At 34.9% G+C, this 11,935-nt stretch overlaps 1 long non-coding RNA gene across 1 annotated transcript; it reads left to right on the top strand.

The window, feature by feature from the left end:
- The first annotated feature begins 4,946 nt into the window (after positions 1–4,946).
- Positions 4,947–11,368, top strand: LOC128179936 (uncharacterized). The gene is made up of 8 exons (XR_008243164.1): positions 4,947–5,077; positions 7,109–7,279; positions 7,579–7,740; positions 8,051–8,211; positions 8,548–8,718; positions 8,965–9,141; positions 9,935–10,131; positions 11,183–11,368. It is a non-coding gene; the product is annotated as an uncharacterized LOC128179936 (long non-coding RNA).
- The last annotated feature ends 567 nt before the right edge of the window (positions 11,369–11,935 follow it).

Here is an 11,935-nt window from a genome sequence, read left to right as displayed (position 1 = left end):
CATTGAGAGTACATGGAACATTTATATAACAGTTATTTCTGTTGGAAACAGTACTTCATTGAGAGTAAGTGGTACATTTATATAACAGTTACTTGTATAGGAAACAGTACTTCATTGAGAGTACATGGAACATTTATATAACAGTTATTTCTGTTGGAAACAGTACTTCATTGAGAGTAAGTGGTACATTTATATAACAGTTATTTCTATAGGAAACAGTACTTCATTGAGAGTACATAGAACATTTATATAACAGTTATTTCTATAGGAAACAGTACTTCATTGAGAGTACATAGAACATTTATATAACAGTTATTTCTATAGGAAACAGTACTTCATTAATTGATACACTCACACTGGTATACTCTCTTCTCATTATATCGCCACAGGACCATACAACTTAGACGAGCTCTCTTTTGATCTTTTACAGAATGGAACATAAATTGTAAAAGTAAGACTGAGATAAAAAGCAACCGAATCTAAGTTTTATGGTCCCAGTGCCATATTGTCATACCAACGTTTAAATATACATAGATGAGACTGTACTATAGAAGAAATACACTTTTGTTTTCTGTTTAAAAATTATAAATACACTTAATCAAAATACTCGTATAAGAGAAATGACATTGTTTTAAAGATTCTATGTATTAGATATGTGAACATGGTGAATATGCAATCTAATTAAAATTATATCTTTGATCCGCTTTGTGAAGAGATCTATTGGAGCGGATCAAAGATCTAATTTTAATTATAATTGGTAAATTCGTAATCGTAGATTTGATTGGTGGAAACAAGGCGTGGACCAGTGGATCGGACCGGAACTACGAAGGAGCATGGGCGTGGTACAGTGGTTTCTCGAGGAGGTCCTACACCAAGTGGCGCAGCGGTTCGAATTTGTCCTGCATATTGTCACATTTATAAAATATATTATTAAAAAATGATTTTGAAAAGTCGTTTAGCAGTATAACAGGAAGTTATATAGCATGTATTACTGAAATTTTAGAAGATCGATTTTAAAAACATTTTGTATTTTAAACAACAGACTTAACTACAGGCGAACCCAATAACTCTGGTGTCGTTAAGCTTTTAGTAACAAGATAGGCAGTACTTTAAACACCCATGATACTAATGCTCCATGCTATAGGTAATAACGTAATGAACGACTTTACTTTAGGCGAGCCCAATAATTCTGGGGGCGAACACTATCTGCACGTCTACACCAGCCGGAACGGATGGACTGACCTCCCCTGTAACCGGGCTTTAGCTTACGTCCGCGAGATCCACTGTATGTACTTTTCAGAATTCAAAACGCAAACTTACATTATTTTTTTGCATTCCTCTTGCCTTTTTACAAACTAAACATTAAAATTCAGATTTCTGCATGCTGCATTCAGCTCACTCGTATTTTTTATTTATTTACTTTATTTACCTTAAGGCGGCCCGTTATTTGATATATATTTAATTATTGTAAATGCGTTTCTGCGGGATAGTTTTTTTTTTAGTTACATAATATTATGCTTATTTTTATGAATTAAAAGTAAATTTGCATGTACGTAGAAATATGTTTTATGCCTTTAAAAAATATAACATATTTTTTGTTTTATGCGTAAATGTAAAGTAGGTCATAGACTGTCGTGTTAGGCGCGTTTTTATCGAAACTATAATCTATTCGAAAAATTTCGGAGTTTTTCATTCTTTTCAAACAATGTATCGGGATCGCTATACGGTATATACTAAAGACTTAATGTGTATAAATTTATTATATTTCCTTGTGAACGGTGGTAGAAAAATATCATCAAATGACATCCATATCAATAATACATGTATACGCAAAATATGAAAGAACTGAAAATTTGAATTGACCTGAAACCTGATTTATTTTCAATTCTTTTGAGAACCTCGTGCAATTAAATAACCATGATTATCTTCATAAATTGAAGTGTAGATAAGATTTATAATTCCATGTAGGAAAAACAAATTATCCGGCTTATTTTTTACCTTTAAAATTGTGCAGTTTCTACCGGATAAGCATGATATTATATGTACCTTTAAAGTAATCCATTTCTATTTTATAATGTGGTCCTTTGAAATCATATAAGCTAATGCATTCAGTTCTAATTCAATACAATGCAACAAAACAAATCAAAATGGTTTGAAATACATATGTATCTCCAAGAGAATAATGATGAGTTGAACTTGGTATGAGAGTAATGTAAAATCAATGTGTTCTCCATCACTTCATACTATTGCAATGGTCATACAATAACCTTTAGAAATGCTTACAGTAACGAACTTCTTAAAATAATAGTAAAAAATTAAACTTTAAAACGTAGTGCTTAAAATATGTCAAAATTGACCATAAAATTAATACAACCAACTCGTTATTTTCTTCTTTGTGGTTTGTTTTTTATGTAAACAACCAATGATGATTCATACAACTGTTACAATTATATTTTTGCGGCCCATTTGACGCTTGCGTCATTATATGATTTCTTGTTTTAACATAATGATATTGCCCCAATCCTTATTCAAATTTCCATTGCAACCTCTCGGACCTTTCCGGTAGAGCCTCTTTTTTCCAAGCTCTGCTGAAAATACGCGAGAAGATGCAATTGATTCAAACGGTTCCGATCTTAACTTTCATAAATAACTGTATATAGACGGAACCAGCAGCTGCGATAGTGGGTGGAGTCAGAGGAGTGGTAAATGTTACCGGATGTTTGGACGGACCAACTGGATATCAGCCCTCAGGACGTGTCAGAGTTATGGCGCCAACCTGGTCAGTATCGAGGACAGCTCTGAGCAGTACTACGTCGAAGGTCAGTTGAAGGTCACGGTACAGTAAATGTCACCTTTCAACAGATGACTATATTCAAGCCATTTGATTTGCGAGGTCTTAGATGTTTAGTTGCAAGAATTTTCATACTTTTTTAACGTCTGTTTTAGCTTTTTAGTAAATGAATAAATATTTAACGTTGTAATTATTACCGCAATCGTGTTTTTTTTTAAATGATATCAATTTTGTTATCAATTGAATACATGATATCATTCATGTAATAGTTGTGTAACATGTAATAAATAATGTAATACATAATGTAACGACAGGTCTTATCGGCGGTAACTCCGTGTGGACCAGTGGTATTGACGGGAACAAGGAAGGATACTGGTTCTTTTCCAGCGGAACCCGCTCATGGTCCTACACCAAATGGAACCGAGGTAGGTTAAAGAAGTAAAACGAATGTCACATGGTGCGTTTGTAGCCTGACGTCCGACGCCATTTTTTTTCGTTATAGTTCTTCCGATTGTCTTTTTGCAGGTTTATTTGTGCATTTTACAGCTAAATGATTTTCAACTGTTGAATGGAGTGTATAATTGATATTCATTAGTACGATATTTTTGCAGATGCTGGTTTTTAATTATGCTGTTTTCTTGTCTCAAAAAGCATGCGGAAAAGATATTGATGCTATTTCAGTTTTTAAATAATACCGCTTTTATATTTAGCCTAACTTTTATTTTTCATTTAATGCATTAAGTACTAAATGTATGATGGTTGTGTCATGAACCCCAAATAAACAAATATTTAAGTTTTACATCACAAATTTTAGGGGAGCCAACTAACTCAGGGGGCGAACACTGTATTCACATCCTAACCAATAGAATCGGATGGAACGATCTTCCTTGTACTCACACCAGTATCTACACCATGTGTGAAAAACCAGGTACGTATCAACTATTTTGCTAATATTAATGGTCAAGACAATCATTTATTTACATAAACATGTACATGAAATCAGAATACATGTCCATATATTCCATCATACCAAGTATTATAGAAATGGTTTAATATAATTTATATACACATCCATCAATATACTCTAATACATATTAACAAGGCATGAACATAAATTTCAGATTATTTAAAATATTTTTAAGTATTTTTAAATAAATAACAGGGCTCTTTAGAAATTATTGAGACATTTCCTCTTATTCCCTTGAGATATAAACCCTTGAAATTTCAACAAAAAGTAAACCAGGATACAGTTATTTTTATTAATGTGAACATTTTTATAGTCTATGAAATAATTAGACCATCCCGGTGAGTTGACAAACCCTCCTTAACAAAAAATTTTTTGAGGTTAAGGTCTCTCAACAACTTTTCTCTAAACGTGGAAATACTTGTAGCGTCAAATATTCTTTTTAAAATAACTATGTATCAAGTGCTTCTTCAAATGCTTCACTTTGTTTACTTCCACACAAAATTATTAAGTTGAGAGGATAGGGCTATGGATTTTGCTATAATATTTAAAATATCGGTTAACCTGTAAACTATCAAAATTAACAGAAAACGGTAACCGATAAAGGATAGCTGACTCCATCTCTAAAAACTATCACCGTCTCCGAAAAAGAGATATCTATTAAGGATTCCCTTTGATTATTATTCAGCGCCAATTGTTCATGGTAACTGGGGCGGCTGGGGTTCATATGGAAGTTGTACTGGTCACATACCACTATTTTTACCCCGTGCTCATTGACCACGCAAGTAGTTCCATTCTAAAAATGTATGTATTATTTCAAAAATTCCTAGGGGTACCAAATGGTCGAATTTGGTTTCTTTTATGGCATGGATGGAAAGAAGAAGGTTTGAAAAAAATACAGGCAGGAAAAAATTTAGAAAAATTATCTTTACAAGCGCAATAGAAAGGGTGTAAAGAGGCCAATGTTTACACAAATTCCAAATCGAAAGTGAATTTTTCATGGTAGGGGTTATTTTAGGGGCCATATCTCAGTCCCCTCTCGATTGATTTTCCTGTAGTTTGGATATGTTGTTGGACTAGTGTCATTCTATAGGTATGCTGTATTTGAACTCATTTGAGCCGGTGGAATTTCTTATATGATTTATTTTTGTATAAAGGAATAAGAGGGAAAAATAATTGTGGTCTGTGTCCTACTAGATGATGCGGAAGTGGAACACAATCCCGATCCCGATCTTGTAACAACCCGGCTCCTGCTAATGGCGGGAATTCCTGTTCCGGTTCATCCTCTTCGTCACGGTCTTGTAACACACATAACTGTCCAAGTGAGTATTTATTGAATGTAGCATTGCAAAAACTATACTAGTAATTTTTAAGTACCTTTGTTTAAGGTGTTATATCGCCATTATACAGATAACAGGGATTGTATTTATGTTACATTAAAAGTTTAAAATTAATCAATTTAAACTTAACTATAACAGTTTATGTGACCGCGTTGATTTTACTGTGCTAGGGAATTCTGGATCTGCATCGGTCGTGTGCAGTACAAACCGGGTGAGAGAATGTTGTCGTAAAAGGAACAAGTTATAAGGTTGAGGCGCGCTGTGGGCCGTAAGTTAAAAACGAAGGTTATGTATGCCGTATTCCCAAGGGTCCACCAATATGCAATTCCAGAGAAGTAAAACCAAGTGATGAAGGATCCCGTATTTATTATCAATCGAATTTTAAAGATGAACAATAACAAACAAATAAGCGACACAGACGGAAGTGGCCGGTAATGCGTCAGGCCTCCGAACTGAAGATTGACAAATACAATTCAGTATATATAAGAATCTAAACAATGAGTAAGGGTGACAATTTGATGACATCAAATGAATTGAGTGAAAGATTCACAGGTTTTAGGTAATTAGATTAACTCAATGAGTCTTTGATGGCCAAGACATGAAAGGCATATAATTACGCAATGTTGTTTCAAGAGATTAGCAGTTCTTGGGAGAAACATCTGTCTGATTTGTAATTACAATTAAATAAAGAGTCTGCCAGGTGTCAATGGCTAATTCACTTTGTAAACATTAAATTATAAGAATATATATTGACAAAATAAATGTTGTATTTGAAAAATAAAGTCCGAAATAAAGATAATTATAGAACAGTCGATTTTGCACTGTGATAATATCCTCCCGCTCCGGTAAAACACGTCCGCGTGTTCGGAAGGAACTGTCAGTGGTAGAAGTGTCCGTTCTGGTAGTGTCCGTTGTAACCGTTGCTATGGTTGGGGTATAACTGGTTTCGCAAGTCACAGATTTCATTGCGGTGTTGAGATATGACTTGTTCTAAATCAAAATTTGTTTGATGTAAATCTTCAATTTCTTCCATCTGATGTTGAATAGTTTGATCTTGGCGATAAATATCCTCACGAAGGTCATCTATGATGTGTTGTTGCTCGGATAAAGAATATTCTAAATCGGAATTTCGAATGTTCAAGTCAGAGATGTCTTCTTCTTGGTCCTGAGAAATATGAAGTTGGTGATGATTTTTCTGGATAAGCGCTTGAATTTCTTCGGATGCCATTTAGTTAATTTCTTTGGATGCGTCCAGTTTTGTCTGCAGCTGTCTTATTTCTTCTCGGGAATTCTCTTGAATCGCGTGCATTTTGAGTCTGGTCGAATTTAACTCCTTTTTCATTTCATTAAACTGGGTAATCAATCCTAAATAGTTGTCCTGTGAATATATATTTTTTATTTTAAACGATAACATACAACGCTAAAAATGAGAGGGAAAATTTCAAATCTCTAAGAAATGAGAGGCTGTTCTTTCTTTATCAGTCCCCGGTACCAGATGACTGCGATAATTATCATAGAAAATGTGTAGGATTATAAATATATCTCTTCCAAATAATCACCAGTGAAAGGATTTAAAATTACCTCCATGCTACATCTTGTATTCTCACGTAACTCTACCCTTTCACAAGCACAAATTCAACAGTAATAATGGTGACCTCAAATCCATTGTACATACTATAAACAATCTGCTTTTTATACAGAATGTAATGAAACAACTGAAGTCATTTTTTAATGTAATCAACTACAAAATGGATGCAAATAATATTCTATCAATTTAAATCCCGTAATTATCCATTCAAACGTAAGGTACCCCATCCCTCAATCACAACTTTTAGGGCTTTTTCGGCAGCGCTCGGAAAAACACCTGCCGTAAAGTTGCAATTTCTCCATCTCATGATAATTGCTATAAAGAAAGATCTATCTTTAGTCAAAATTTTTATTATTTTAATTATGGTTAGAAGATCGTCCTTGTAGACTAAAAATCCACACATAAATTGATCTTGATACAAACAGTACATGGTAACTGGGGAGGCTGGGGATCGTACGGAAGTTGTACGAATTCCTGCGGAAGTGGAACCCAAATTCGATCCCGATCATGTAACAACCCAGCTCCGGCGTATGGCGGAAATTCCTGTTCCGGTTCATCCTCCTCGTCACGGTCTTGTAACACACATAACTGTCCAAGTGAGTAAAAAGATTAATCTTTTATTAGTAAGTTATTTGTATACTGTGTTCTTGCAAAACGACTACATACTGTGACATGATTAATTAATTTACCTTTAATTAATATACCTGAATGAACGGTATTTTGGTCGAATCAATACCTGTCAACGATATATATGTGCAAACGGCATATCATCATTTTTAATGGAGATTATATACCATATGATTATGTGAGATTATCTGTCAGAAAACGGATTTTATTATTATGAATCAGTTGGTATTGAAATATTTTGAAAGCTATGTATAATTTTATTGAATAGTTCACGGCAACTGGGCGTCATGGGGCGCGTGCACTGTGACGTGTGGCGGAGGAACTCAAGACAGAAGCCGCACTTGCACTAATCCGGCGCCGTTATACGGCGGAAACAATTGCGCCGGATCCGGATCTGCTCGTCAGGCGTGCAACACGCACAACTGTCCAAGTAATGAACAATGCGTCCAAGTATTGACTATATATATGTAGTGTCTCAAGAATATAAAAAATGAGTGTGTAACTGTTAATGCAAACTCATGTAAAGATGGTTGACTGTTCAGAAGTAAAAGTGGTTGGGTTTTTACCTTAGATATATCGAAAATTCTGTCACTATAAATCGGAGGAACTTTAAAATGGAAAGTTATTATGTCTGATTGTCGTATTGGAAGAAAATATCAGAGGTTAAATTTTTATTTTTTTATTTCAGTTTCGGAGTTTTTATCAATTCATGTAAAAACGTTTTGATCGTTATTTTCAAGTTGACGGATTTTGGGCATCGTGGGGATCATGGGAACCTGCACGGTGACCTGAGGCGGAGGGATTCAGACCAAAACCCGCTCCTGTACAAATCCAGCCCCACAATATGGCGGCAGTGACTGCACAACGGCAACACAGACCTGTAACACACACAACTGTCCAAGTACGACACAGTACACACACCAGTTCAATGTCAACAATACTTTACTATGAATAAACGTATTGTTTATGAACAAGAGATGATGTGCTAACATGCTTTCTGCCTATGACTATAAAAAAGATTATATTTTCAATTTGGGTACCGATGTTTTGGAAAAAAAGAATGGGGATAGTCCGGCAATAATATGAGTCTAAGACTTATACAACATATCATAAGTTACATGTGCATGCACGAACGATAATCAATATTTCTGAAAACAGTTTAACATTTTTCACATATTAGGCCATATAACAAGCCCGTATGAATAAATAATCCAAAATATATCTGTTTCATTGGTAGTTGGCGGATCTTGGGCTACTTGGGGAAGTTATGGCGCATGCACGGTGACATGTGGCAGGGGAACACAAGAGAGACAGCGCACGTGCACTAACCCCGCTCCCCAGTACGGCGGGGCTAGCTGTCCCGGAAGTACCGTCTCTTCACAGAGCTGTAACACACAACACTGTCCGAGTACGATAAAACACAAGTGTTTTAGGGTTTTTTTTTAAATCTGTATCTTATAGTCTAACATTCGTTTATTTTTACAGAATTAGCTTGTTTACAACATTATTCTTTAATAATAATTATTTAATTTATTATCCTTGTTTTTGTAACAAAATCACTATTTTTGTCTACTTAATTCAAATTACTTCGAACCAAAAAAGTACCCGAAGCGTAATGATTGAAGTACAAGTGTAGAATGAATGTTTTGAACAGTTGACGGAGTCTGGGCGACCTGGGGTGCCTATGGTACATGTACCTGCTCTGTAACCTGTGGGGGCGGGACACAGTCCAGAACGCGCACCTGCACAAATCCCGCCCTTCAATATGGCGGCGCCTCCTGTCCCGGGACGGAAACGACGTCACAAGATTGCAACACACAAATCTGCATCAGTACGTCTTTTGGATATCTTTTTTTGGTTTCCTGTTTGAGTTAATAATTACAAAGTACAATTTATTTCTCCTTAAAATTTCTGCATTGTTCTTTAAGACTTACTAAAAAAACTATAAAAACAATAATTTGTTGGATTGATATGTTTTTACTATTATTGCTAGCGCTCTCGAGCGCTAGCAACTACGTTAGTCCTTTTCACTCTAATACGCATGCTCGACTCCATAGTAGGGGATTCTGGGAATACTGTACTATTGTAGATAAACTGTACCATTTTAATTTCGTTTTATCATCTTCACGTGAAGTTTTGTGTTTTATCGTTAATGTCAAAAAGTAAGAGTAGCTTCGGTCTTATAATGCAAAGTTATTTTCAATATTATAACAAATAAGATGTATATAGCTTGCTTCATATCCTAAATCCTTCAAGTTCGGAAGACAACTTCGGATATGTTTTCCGAGCTTGCCGGAAAGGCCCGAGAAGATACGACTGCTACAAAACAGTACCAATGGTTCCTGAAAAAAAATTTCACCTCGAAATTGAAGTCAGAGGAGATACATAATGATTAAGGCACAGCCAATGAGCTATATGCCATTGCCGATGTAAAGCCCATTCTAGATTCACAATTTTAAATTGAGACCCCACTCCAGCACAATTCCAGTACACCATGCACCACTGTGCCTTCCTACTGTTAATAAATCGATTCAGAAATTTAAACCAATGTTTTAGAACTTTATGATTGCTACAGCGTTAGCTCACCAATCTTTTATAAAAGATAAGCTTGTAATATATTTTAGTCGACGGAGCATGGGGTGCGTGGGGAAACTGGGGAGATTGTACAAAGTCGTGCGCAAGCGGAAGGAAGTCAAGGTCAAGAATTTGCGACAACCCAAAACCGGCAAATGGTGGCCTGGACTGTCCTGGCAGTTCCGGGGACTTTGAATATTGCAATACACACGACTGTCCGACGGTACCCGCAGGGACGTATCAACAGGTAGGCTATTCACCTTTAAGTATCGAAGTGCGGGACATCTCCATATATATTTTATGACGTAAATCTTTCGAAAAACAATACTTTTTATATTCCTGTCATCTTTTTGATGTCTACCAGCGTAGTGCAAACATTTAAAGCGTTATAGTTACTTGCATGTATCTGCAAGTAATGAGTTCAAATATGTCAGGGTTTTTAAAAATACAAATTTTCCTTTTCTAAGAGTTATCAAAATGTATATTGTCAAATATTTAATTCTGTAAAATTTCAATTTTTAAAACGATATTTATATTTTTAATTCGATGCACTTTTTTAAAATTAATCACTCATGATGTCGCCCCCAACCTTGAAGAATTAAAGTGTAATGTTCTGAATACGTGTTTTTAAACCTGTGTAATAGGATTACTTGTGAACTAGGTGTTCAACTTTAAAACTGATAACGTTTGATTCTTATTGTTAGTAGGTTAATTTGATATTGTGCTATCCAATGCTTACCTTGATGTTTTATGATCGACATTTCAATATCGTCATACATTCCTAGTTATCAATCACATTTAATTGTTTAGCATAATTCAATTAAATTATAACATATTAAAAGGCATTGGGTCTTTCTTAAACATAAAATTCATTTTATAAAAATTGCTTAAGACTTGCTTTTGCTGATATTTGTAACACATGATTTTTAAAACTTAAATAGTAACTAAATACTGTGGAATTATTAAATTTCGCCGTGGCTCAATTTTCGTGGAATTCGTGGGTACCTCTCATCCACGAATTTACATCCTCTACAAATTAATAAATTAGTGTTATAAAAACATATGTGCTTATGTTGGTATAAAAGAATACACGAAATTTCGTCCCCAAGAACCTGTAAAAGTTAACCAATCCATAAAAATTGCCCCCACGAATTATAATGATTTCACAGTATGTGATTTGAAAAATTTGAGAAAAAATGGTCGTTATGTCCCAGCTTTGTCCTAGCGCGTACCTAAGGTTACATTTAATATTCCAACATTATTTTAGCAGTTACTTAAGGTTACGTTTTATAATCCAGCTTTGTCCCAGTGGCTACTTTACGTGCGAGTCGGGGTCCATGACTTGTATCTACAACGCTTTTAAGTGCGACTGTTCCAAAGACTGCGATGACGGAAGTGACGAAACAGCCGGATATGCCGGATGCACAAACGTTGAGCAATGCTTACTGGAGAATGGAGCAGCTTCGATTAAATAATGACTGTACATGAAAAGAAAAAATGTCTTTTGTGGGTTAATTTGGTGCTCTTTTATTTCAAGTTTTACAGCTTACGTCTCTCCCAATCTGTATAAGAACAACGCTTAAATCAAAGTTTAATTACATGTACCTGATATGCAAAAGTCAAATTTGGTCCTTAATCCTTTCGCAAAGATTGTGTTTTCATTTGCAAAAAAAAAAATTCTTAATCGAATACGCATGTAATGTAATTTTTTTTTATTTGCAGGATGTACTTCAGTTTCCCTTGCAACTTTGTTCTTCACTATGCTGACCTGTTTCCTCGCCAGACTGATCAGTTCTTAAACCCACTGTGTTACATATACCAAAGAAATCATCCATTGTTGGATTTGGAAATCATATTTAAAGTTTAAACTGTTGGAATTTTCTATTCTCAATGCGTATACTGGTTTCATTTCATATTCTTATAAACATCAAATATTGAAATCTTTCGTTTACCATTGTGTGCTTTGCAATAAAACTAGATTGAAAATGTGGTGTTTTATTATTTTTACCTACATGTACATTCATGCATTAAATCACATAAACTAATCCCTT

The sequence above is a fragment of the Crassostrea angulata genome, chromosome 4 (assembly GCF_025612915.1).
Source record: "Crassostrea angulata isolate pt1a10 chromosome 4, ASM2561291v2, whole genome shotgun sequence".
NCBI lineage: Eukaryota > Metazoa > Mollusca > Bivalvia > Ostreida > Ostreidae > Magallana > Magallana angulata.
The sequence above is the reverse complement of the archived record's forward strand: the minus strand, read 5'-3'. Positions and strand labels throughout refer to the sequence as shown.